At 40.3% G+C, this 12,050-nt stretch overlaps 1 non-coding gene across 1 annotated transcript; it reads left to right on the top strand.

The window, feature by feature from the left end:
- The first annotated feature begins 10,962 nt into the window (after nt 1–10,962).
- trnas-uga (transfer RNA serine (anticodon UGA)) lies at nt 10,963–11,044 on the top strand. Its single transcript has one exon. It is a non-coding gene; the product is annotated as a tRNA-Ser (tRNA).
- The last annotated feature ends 1,006 nt before the right edge of the window (nt 11,045–12,050 follow it).

The raw sequence follows: 12,050 nt of genomic DNA, 5'->3' as shown, positions 1-12,050 counted from the left end.
CAGGATGCACAGTTTAATGCTAGTGCTGAAAGGGACAAAGTAGGATTTGACATCAAATTCATCAATGCCTTCAAAGGTAAGTTGAATCCCTTGATTTAATTATGATTAAATACATCACCCTACTTTTTGTCATTTTGTCACTTTTGCAAAAAGTAAGCTGATGTATTTAATCATAATTAAATCAAGGGATTCAACTTACCTTTGAAGGCATTGATGAATTTGATGTCAAATCCTACTTTGTCCCTTTCAGCACTAGCATTAAACTGTGCATCCTGCTTTGGATCGAGCCGTCTTCGTCTTCGCATTCTGTCTGATATGTGTATATATATATATATAAGGTATTAAATCAAAGACGGTTTTGAACTTAACTAATAGAATCTTCAAGTATTAAAATGTTAATTTATATTAGACCAACTAAGAGCTGCCTAATTATAAATTATTGTTGTGGTTTTGTAGTGTTGATGCAGCCAAAGAGGATGGGTCATTTGGAAGACTAATACATGACAACCACATAAACCCAAACGCCAAGATGAAGTGCTTGACCCTGCAAGGGAAGCCACGCTTGTGTTTGTTTGCAACCCGAGACATAAGTCCAGGAGAAGAGCTCACCTATAATTATGGCAACTCAGACTGGCCATGGAGATCCAAAGTGGTAAAAACGTTTTGTGAAACTGATAGTTCTGATAGTGGTTATGGTCTAACTATGGAACAATGTATATTGTCCTTGTAGCTTTAGTTTGAATGTGCTTGTTTACAACATTCATGTATGTTAGACATTAATGTATTAAAATACATACTACATACAGTGTGAAAGAGACTGACTATGTTGTCATTCGTCTGATGATTGTTGTTAAACTCTTCAGGAATCTGCAGAAAGTTCGATGAGGAGCAGCACGCTGTGTCATCATCCTCATCAGAGCCTTCTACACGTGCTTCCAAGGTGCCAACAAGACGGTGCCAAAAAAAGGCTAGAGCTACATCAGCTGGTCCTCTCAGAAGCTTTGATAAGGTAAGAAAAGTACTGTGCTACCACAGGTATATTGCAAAACTGAAGTGTTTAATTACATCTAGTGAGGGGGCAGCAGTGGTTAGCACTGTAACCCTCACAGCAAGCTCTTTGTTACTGATGCTACCACAAACATGCACAGTTTTAAGTTGGGAAATTCTCCTTCCACAACTTGGAATTTGAATCATCAAAGGTGTCATAAGACATTCTATACCTTATGAAATCAGTCAGTGAGGCTTAAAGAAAAGTTTTCACCGCGGAGTAGGTTTTTTTATTCAACCTCAAATATCCTATGGGATGGTACATTTCCAGTATGTGAGTATGTTAATGTGTATTGTTTGTCCATGCTGAATCTGCTACAGTCTGTGAATGAAAACAACCAGAGTTTGACAAGTCCGGAACTTGGTCCACTCAGCCAGAATGAAACGGTAAATGAAATGTAGGCCTTCATTACTTTGCGTGTGGCAAAGTACATTCTTTATGGATGTATATCCATTACTAATTTCCTCCATGATGTATTTGTTACAGGAGATGGCCGTGGGCAACTAGGCTTACATGGATGAAGGCAACCAGGCTGAGATGGCCGAGGGCAACCAGGCTGACATGGATGAAGGCAGGAACTTGACAAGTCCACTGCTTGGTCCACACAGCCAGAATGAAACAGTACATAAAATTTAGCACTTCATTCTTTGCGTGTGGCAATGCGTAAGTCCACCAACACGTAATGTAGGTATGTGTGTATGTAGTCACCTGAATGTGACATGGTTTATATGGACAGTGATTTGTAAGGACTTTAAAATGTAGTTTAGTATATGATCTGAATGTGTGAGTTTGTGTACAGTCACCTGAACGTAATATGGTTTATATGGACAGTGTTTTGTAAGCCCCCCCACGTATGTCTTAGTAAAAGCATGCAGGTTTAACCTCTAAAATCTCAATTTGTACATTCTTTGTTGATGTATATCCATTACTAATTTCCTCCATGATGTATTTGTTACAGGAGATGGTCGAGGGCAACCAGGCTGAGATGGATGAAGGCAACCAGGCTGAGATGGATGAAGGCAACCAGGCTGACATGGATGAAGGCAACCAGGCTGACATGGATGAAGGCAACCAGGCTGAGATGGATGAAGGCAGGAACTTGTCCACTGCTTGGTCCACACAGCCAGAATGAAACGGTACATAAAATTTAGCACTTCATTCTTTGCGTGTGGCAATGCGTAAGTCCACCAACAAGTAATGTAGGTATGTGTGTATGTAGTCACCTGAATGTGAAATGTGTTTTGTAAGTACTCTCTCCTGAAAGTGAAAGTTGGCATAGGATCTGAATGTGTGTGTGGATTAAGCAGTAAACCACCAATCCTCAAGGTGCGGTTGATAGTGTCATCAGTTTGTTTTTAGAAGTTCTTGGACAAGCTGAATTTTATCTGGTTTAGTATAATGTGTCTAAAAAACTGTATGTCTAAAAAACTATAAAGGTTGTAAAGCAAGTATTTCTTTACAGTACGTTTCTTCCTCAATTTTGGTATTAACAAAACCTAACATGAGAAAACGGATATCAATGCAGATGTAGTTTTTAACCGTTGGCTCTTTTTTACTGTTTTAGGGAACCACTGAAAATGGCACGAAACAGTTCATCGGTTCTAATGAAATGGATCCAGTTGTCTGCAATAAAAAGGTACAGTATATTGTATGCCATGTTAATATTAGGTTACGTTTATATGGTTTTCTAGCTATCAGTATGTGACTTTTCACATTATTAAATATTACCATACATTTTCACCAACGGTGTCAGAAGCATCAGCTTGTGTGCACAACAGTATCATCCTTGGACAAGTGCATCCAGTGTGTGGGACCTGTATCCTCCTTGAAGTGGCTTGGATATAAGTGCAAAGGTAAGCTGCAGTATTTAGTACAGTGGTGTAGTACAGGGCCGTAGGTGGACGTGCACTCCTTACATCTACCTAAAACATAGGTGCACCTGAAAGGGAAGGTGTCTAATACAACAGTCCAAAAATAAATCCTTCTAACGTTTGTGCATACAAACTGATGCAACTGGATGCCAATTGTCAGATATGTTGTTTGTTGTGTCGTGTTCTGTCATAGCCTACTGACACATGCAATAATCATTTTTGTCAATTTAATTATATTAAATAAAGTCTAAATGTGGTGTTGTATGTAGTTCAACACCACCAAGAAATAAAGCCTCCACATTTAAAACTATTGAAACACTGAACCTTCAGGATGGAGGATTTATTGTGGCATTTTTATGGTACACTACATGTATTTTTATCTAGTTGCATGTAATAAACTGATCCTTTGGTGTATGCATTCTCATTTACAGTATCTCACAAAGGTGAGCCCACCCCTCATATTTTTGTTGTATCTGTTGTATCTTTTCATGGGATAATACTATAGAAACAAAACTTTGATACAACCTAAAGGAGTCATTGTACAGCTCGTATAACAGTATAGATTTACTAAAAATAACTCCACATACAGCCATTAAAATAATTTAATTTAATTAAAATTTAATTAAAAAATATTAAAATTAAAATTAATTAATTTTATTAAAATTAAAACAACATTTCTATTGTTTCTGTGTAAATCATTGCTATGACACAAGACATTTTTAATTTACCCATAAAATTAAAACTTTTAAAATGTGTTACAGTTTGTTTGGGCGTCTGGCATAAAAAATGCCTTGAGCGAATTACAGATGACCTCCAGCACCATTCACAGGTGAGTCCCTATATAAGGTTTCTTGAATATCTAACATCTCTTGCTGTTTCCAATTATTTAATTTGTTTCTCATTCTTTCAGGAGCCACAGTCTTCTATATGTTCTGTGGACAATCTGGTGTCAGATGAGGACAATTCAGAAGTGGGTAACCTATCAGATTTTGATCACAGCCTGTCTGATGAGGAGTACATACCAGACTCGGAGTCACAAAATGATAATGATTCAGATACAAGCATACCCTCGATGTCTAGCGGTAGAGAGGTTACAGAAAAAACTCTTATGGCTGAAGGAACATCTCATGGATCAGATGCAGACATCCAAGTTTGGCCTAGCCAATCCAAGGCTCCACCACCTCTTAAAGACCATGTGATTCCCAGTGCTGCTAAAAAATCACATTTAGGTACATCCACCAAAAAGGCATCAAAGAAAAAGCCAAAGGATGAAGCACAGCTTCTCAATCACAACTCAAGTCAATTGACTATGACCATAAAAAATTACTGTTACATTTGTGGTAAGCCACAAAGCAAAATTTCTCGCCACCTGAGAACACATAAAACGCACGCTGAAGTTGTATGTTTGTATGTTTTTTCCCTACCTGAGCACTCACAAGAGCGGAAAACACTATTAGAGAAAATGAGAAATAAGGGAAATTTTAGACATAACGTTGCAGTTTTACAAGATGGACCATTGAAAGTTAAGAGAAAACCTAAAACTAAATCATTGGCAGGAAAGTTTATTTCCTGTATGCATTGTCAAGGGATGTACATTCGGAAAGAGTTTTGGCGACATGTCCGCAAATGCCCCTGTAAGCCAGAAAATAAAGATACTGAAAAGGAACCTGGAAGAACCAGAGTGCTGGGTTTGGCTGCTGCTCTACAGACTGCATCCAGTCACCGGATTCCAGGTGGTGTGTGGAAGCTCCTGACAGCCATGAAACAGGATGAGGTTGCTTCGGTTGTGCGAAATGACCTGTGTATTGTTCAGTTTGCCCAGTCCCTCTACAACAGACATGGGCAAGATGCTACAAAGAGTGAATACATGAGACAGAAGCTCAGGGAAGTTGGTCGCTTGTTGGTGTGTCTGCGCTCGGAATTCTCAATACAAAACCTGGAGGAGGCTGTGAGAATGGAGAAAGGACATCTTTCCAGAATGCAGGGAAAATCATTGGATGAGATTGAACTTGAGGGTATGTATATCTTGAGAGATTATTTAGTCTGAACACAGTGCATGTGTACACTGTCTTCATTTGACCTTTATTCACACCATGTCCCAGAGGAAATTGTGTTTAGTGATGATGAAGCCAAGGACGGCGAGAATGAGTCCGATGATAGTGGAACGGAATTCACAACGGCAACAGAGTGTGAAACTCGTGAACCTGTTGATGCTGCTTCAGAGTCTACAGTCACAGAGCCGCTCCATGACACGGGAGGTTTTGGTAAGTTGCCTTACACTATACTTGTGTTTCTGATGATGAAATGTATTTTACCATGACAAAAACTTTTTCCATATGTGTTCAGCAGAAGCTGTGTCAACAGTGACATCCATGGTAAATGAGACTGTCTCTGTATCTGAAGGTAAGGCAAGTTTAGTTGCAGAGCAATGTTACATAAGGCGTAAACACATTCATGGAGACGATGGAAAACACATTTAAAAAAGTTGATATAAAGACACAAATCAAATTCAAAAGAATAAAATAGATAACTATATAGTGTTGTGTATTTTAGAAGTTTAGATCATTACATTTACATTACATGTATGCATTTAGCAGATGCCTTTGTCTAAAGCAACTTAAAAGAAGAGGATTAACATTCAAATGAAAACAAACACAATCAAAAACCTTACTAAGAGTGCAACACTGGTGCTTTGAATTTGATGTAAGCAGTGTAGCAGTGTGCTCTTTTTGGCTGGTTGAAAATCAGACGTGCAGCTGCATACTGGAGCAGAAGCACCGGCTGGAACACCTATTAGGAGGGCATTGCAGTAGGTAAGAGAGGCGAGGTCTGGATCAGGAGCTGGGTTGCATGTTGAGTTAGGTGCGGCAAGACTGGGCTACAGAGGCCCCAAGTAGACATGCACGTCTTAACGTAGTATTGTCTTCACACAAGGAGGGCTGACACGTCAGTGTTACCCCTACTATTATGATGCAATAGTAGCTGCACTATTGATTGCACCTAGCAGTGCTAGTAGTTAGCACCTTCTGATGGGTTCCGGGTATGTTTGAAATCAGGTGGTTTAACCCACAAGCAGATTTTCCTCCTGGGAGTTTCAGCTGGAGTCTGTGGTGGATGTGACAGAGGAGAACAACACGCCTCACCCCCTTCATGCCACGCTGCATGAACAGCACTGGGACTACCCAAGAGCAGCACAGAACGCCACAGGAGGTCTTTCCTGAAAGTGGCCATCAGACTGATTTTTAGTGACACTTCTACTACTTATACTCTTCTACTTTAATTGTAACTTGATACCTCTGGCAAAATAATTTTAATATTTAATTTTAAACATTGCACTCTACTACATAAAGAGTATTTTCATTATTTTTCAGCTGCAGCTTATGTGAAACTTCGTCTCAGTGGTGAAATTATGATGAATTGGTAAAAAAATGATTTAATCCTAGGAATAAGTAAACAGGAATCTGTGGCAATAGGTAAATGTATTAACACACTTGTTTGTGTCTGTGTCTTCTGTTTTTCTACAAGATGCTTGTCCAGATAATGAAGTAAGAAGAGCACCAAAGAAACCATGGTCCAAGGCTGAGGTCAACGCAGTAATGCGACATTTTAAAGATCACATATCTAAAGGACAACTGGCAACCAAAACTGAATGCACTCACTGCAAGATGGCTGAAGGGTCTGTTTTAGCACAGAGAACAGTGCAAAATATCAGGGACTTTGTTAGAAACCGAGGAGTAACTGCAAAAAGACAGTCACAGAAGGAAATGTAATGTATGTAAATCCACAGATTTGCACATAGAAACCAAGTTTCTAAAAGCAATCAGTTACTAATATGGGAGAGTAACTACGTTGTAGTAACAGATTTAATATAAAGTTATTAGAGTTAAAAAGTTTGTTTTGTATGCATGTGTGACATGCTTTTTTTACATTTGATTAATGTAAATGCACTTATAATCAAATTGAATTTAAATTCTGTGCAAAGAAGAGTACACGGTTGTGTTAGTTAAGTTATCTTTATATTGAAACCTCCCATATTTATTTTGTAGAATGTTCCTGTTAAAATATTAGCAAGAAGGAACATGTAAGTGCATTCATTTTTATGCACCTCTTTCTGTTTATATGTTTATTATTTTTAGTTTTGGATTTGTGCAATAAAACGTAGAATAACAATAAGTTGTTGCTAGGCAACCAAACTAATTAAAGAACCTGTCCATTTAATCCTGTGTTGTCAGGTGTGTATTTATGTTAATCCATGTTAATTTAAAAGTGACGTCATAGTCCAGATAATGCATTTTCTTGTTCTCATAAACCACAGATTTATCAAAAAGTGAAATGTCTGCTCAAACCACAGTTGGAGCAGGGTCATGTGTATAGAGTTCTGTTGCGTGTATCTGAACTCTGAAGTGACCCAAATTTTTTTCAATTTTTTTAGAGTAACCTAAGCCAACTCCCATAGCTCTAGGACCATGGAAAGGGTAGCCCATCTAGACCACCTTTGGGCCTTTTTCGAGAAATTGTCCATCTAAACCATAAAAACCCTTGTGTGTGTGTGTGTGTATGTGTGTGTGTGTGTGTCAGTGTGTGTGTGTGTGGTCAGCCTTCATCCTTCCTGTCAGCAGAGCAAAGCTGTATCAGTGTCTCATCCAGGTCTCAGCTCCTCAGGCTTTCTTCAGAAGAGCTGTCACTGTTGGAGTATCTGTTGCACAAGTGCTGCACATATCTGATCTAAGTTCTTTCTGAATCCTCACATCTAAAGTTACAGAGAACTTTTACAAACTCCCTTCTTGTTGGCTGCTACAAGCCGACAGCCTCCACACATCAGAGGCCTGCACACCATGAGCTTCCTGCACTTCCTGCTGTTGATGACAGCTCTCTCTCCGATTGGGAGATTAGACTGATGTGACTGTGACATCATGACGTCACTATTCAGAGCCTGCTGTTTAACATGCTGCTCACAGAGAGACAGAGACAGCAGCAGCACTCTGTGAGCCAGGTCCACTCTACTTGGAGGAAGTAAAACGCCTCATTTCATCAAGATGGAGACACTGAAAGAACACAACCAGCAGCTGTGACACATCAGCTTTTCCTCTTAATCTACTCAGTTCATGGATGTTCTGACACACGTCCTGCCTCGTGCTTCAACAGGAAGACTCATCAAGTTGATAGCAGCTTCAAAATAAGTGTGTATAAGTATTAAAACACTAAACTGTGACTTCAATGAGTCTCATTTATTTGAACTGATTCATAAAATGATCATAAACACATGACAAATGAAATCCATTCAAACTCTGAAGTTCACCTCATCATATCCCAGTGGCAGACAGAACAGGCCCCCTGAGTGACAGCAAAGCAGTGAGCCCCCTGCTGGTGATCAGCTGCATGTACCAGAAGCAGACAGAGATTTCTGATATGATGTTAAAGGTGTCACAGAGGAGGATCCGACTGTCTGACCTCTGATTCTTCTGTCAGCATCAGACACATCACAGTTTGATCAGTTTTCAGATCACACACAGCAGCATCAGTAACACTGAGCAGACATTACACACTCCATCAAACACACACACACACTGCTCACTTATAACAGGGATAATAAGTAAAGTTCTTTACAATAAATTCACATTCACATTTTATTATCACTTCACACATGGCACAGTATATATGGCAGAGAGTTAAAGGTGGAATATGTAGTCAGAGTAATACCAAATATTGACACTAGGTGGCAGCACTTCAGCCTCCATCCACTGCTGCACTACCAGCACCACTCTCAGTGCTTTTTGTTTCCATTGACTGTACAACATGATTCAATCCATGTTATTTATATGACAAACTATGTGTAGTGTTTCTATGTGTGTAGCTGACATGTTGCTCAGCTTCCATTGGACACATATACTAGATGGAAGCTGCAGCAGGATTGGCTGATGACTGATCACAGGTGTGAACAATCAGCCGGTGACGAGTGGAGCAGGAGCAGCTGCCCATGCTGCAGAGACACAAACAGCAGCAGCACTCTGTGACCCATGTCCACTCTGTGTGTCCTCCAGACAGTCCTCCTCATGTCTCTGCTCATGTCTTTATCAGGACAGCAGTCAGGTCCAGCCCTCTGGGGGATTTCTGCTCTCACTGTTTAACTCTGATTTCCTGATAGCAGCACTCACACAGCTCAATGCTGAAGAATCAGATCCTTTCATGAATATGTACTGCAGCTAATACAGCAGTAAACATTCACCCCTTCACTCACACACAAAGAAGGAGAAAAAGACCAACAACAACAACCAGGAAGTACCCAGACCATGACCCTCAGTCCATGTTAGACACACAAATGTTGTCTTGCTGCCTCATATATCCAGCCACTGACAGTTACCATGGTAACCAGGTCATCAGTGTTATTCAGCTCACCTGTCAGTGATCAGATCTGTTCCATTAGTATCTTAAGTGACTGCAGACAGTGTTGTTAGATTTGTTTATGTTTTACGAGTGTTCACAAAGTGAGAGAAACACGTAATAGCATGTTGCTAACAGACGCTAATTCCATGTTGTCTGTGTTACCTTAAAGCTAGACTCATAACCAGAGAGTAAGTACGCTTATATGAAGTTATGAGGTTAAGTTGGTTACATGTGTGACTGTGAAATGAAGATGCATTTGTTTATTTCTGAACAGAATGTTTGAGATTAGTGCAGCATATACATTGAAAATGTTTGGATGTTTGTATTTGGAATCAAAGCAGAACATAAGCAGAGAGCCAGACAAAATGGTGAACTAGAACAGAGCAACTGCTGAAAATGTCCTGAGCTCATGCGTCTTACTGTACAACAATGAGAGTGGAAAGACACACAACTGTCCTCACCGGGATTATGGCTGTAAATTGTGTGCATAGACAGAAGTTTTATGTGTCCAGGTCAGGACAGACATTCAGCTTGTAGCTGATTGACTAACTTACTACAATGAGACATTGTTTGTGTGTTTGCTGCAGTTTGAGTTGTTGATCCCACAAATCCAAAGTGTTACTGTTCATTTGACCTGTGTGCCTGTAAGTCTCCTGGACAGCTAAACAGGACAATGTGGAAATAAACAGCACTACATGCATTCCAATCATTTACAAGGACTGAGAGCTGTGAGTCACAACAAAGCTGCTGCTGCTCTCCATACATTCATCTACACAGGCTTCAAGGAGACACTGAAACATGGCATCTTCTGACAGCTTTAGGAGCACCTGGACCACAACATTATATTAGACTGTGATGGAGATGCTATCCATCTGTGATATTAGCACAACAGTGATTCTTTTCCATTTGTCTAATACAATATTTAGCAGCATAAAGACTGTTTGAGGCCTCACAAAGTGAGGAAGGTCTAAAAGTATGAACTAACCTTCAGCATGATACCTTGATGCTTCACATCAGTCTTTCTGCTTCTCTTGTGCTGTCTGACATCTACTGAAGTCTCACTTTCTGTTTGAGGAACATACTCTTCCTCACTGATCTCACAAAGTGACGAAGACTCTTCTGATGTGTTTTCAGCCTAACATGAATGAAAGGTTGATTTTTATTGTTCATGTCTTGGATGTTTAGTAGTTGTCAGATCATGGTTTGGAAGAGGCTCCACAAAGAAGAACATTTCAGTGCCTGTCTAAGTGAACCATCACAGTGGACTTGTGTTGTAATCAGCATGTCATTCACTGCCATGCAGCCAGCTGTGTAGTAATACTGCTGATAGAAGTGTCAGTGAGAGCAGCAATTAATTAATTAAAATTAGTGAGAGCAGGGAATTCTGCCTATCATTCTGGAATACTGATGTCTACACTGGAATGCTGCCACTTGTTCTAGATTTCTGCTTTTCATTCCGGAATTTTGACTTTGACTTAACTGTCTGTGATAGCTGTCTGTCAAACGGAGACTCTGGTCGGCGCAGATTTACCTTCGAATGAAATGGAAACAAGTAAAGGAGCACCAACACCAAACTGGACAGGATAACCTGGACAAGACCATGCACTCATGGACAGAACCAACCTGGGTCATCAGACTCTTCATTGTTACCTTTTCCTAGTTGTTGTGGCCGAGTGGTTAAGGCGATGGACTTGAAATCCGTTGGGGTTTCCCCGCACAGGTTCGAATCCTGCCAACAACGGTTCTTTTCATCTCCAAGATCACTTTATGCCCCTCCATGTCTGAGGACCAAACCCTGGCACAGTCCATCTGACACTTCCAAAAACTGTCATTTTAAAATTGCTGGACCGAGAGCAACTGGTGTGCAATGAGGAGGCAAAGGATAAAACGTCCCAGCACATTTCAAACCCAGTTTCACCCTGAGGCAGAGACTGCTTCACCTTAAGGACAAAACACCTGGGAAAGGCAGATCTCAAGGTACTACAATAGTCAGAACGATTCATCATGTGGTGACCAGATGAAAAATCTCATCTCTGGCTCAAGACTTGTTGAGATAGCATAGACAGACACACTCTGAGTCTGTCCACATCAGTGTCAGTGAAGATTTCAGATTGTTTATTACGTGTTCATCCTTGAGCTTTTCCAAACTTGTTGTGGACAGCACGCTTTTCATGTCAGGATGGCCGAGCGGTCCAAGGCGCTGCGTTCAGGTCGCAGTCTCCACTGTTTTATCTTATCTTATCTTCTCTTATCACTCTCTGACACAGTGCTCGAGTAGGACATCTAGTGGTGAATAAAATGAATTGCGGTGTGTGTTATTGGTTCATGGATTGTTTGGGATTTGGATCTCCATGCACATGCACACTAGTGTAGTCTCTTTGGACCACACTACATGGTTGAATGGTTTCAGGCTGACACAATAAAATACATTACACTTTCAGTTTCACTGCACCAAGTTGTTATACAAAGTGACATTTGAGGTCAGGGTGTCCGCGGGGTCTTAATCAGTATTAAAAGTTGATGAATCAACTGTGGGAAAATGAAGGCCCTTAAAGTATTGAAAAGTCTTAATCTTAATTTGAAACGTGTGTGCAGAACTCATACGGCCCTCTCACTGCAGCCTCACACAAACAGACAGACAGAAAGGGTTTAAAGACGTTTCGCTGCTGAACAGCAGAATCCGCAGTTCAGGTGAACATGCAGCGGAGGAGCAGGATTTGTTGCTACTATGTGGGTTTTGCTAATTT

This window comes from Parambassis ranga, unplaced genomic scaffold (assembly GCF_900634625.1).
Source record: "Parambassis ranga unplaced genomic scaffold, fParRan2.1 scaffold_21_arrow_ctg1, whole genome shotgun sequence".
Taxonomy (NCBI): Eukaryota; Metazoa; Chordata; class Actinopteri; family Ambassidae; genus Parambassis; species Parambassis ranga.
Note: the sequence above shows the minus strand (reverse complement) of the source record. Positions and strands in the feature narration are given on the sequence as shown.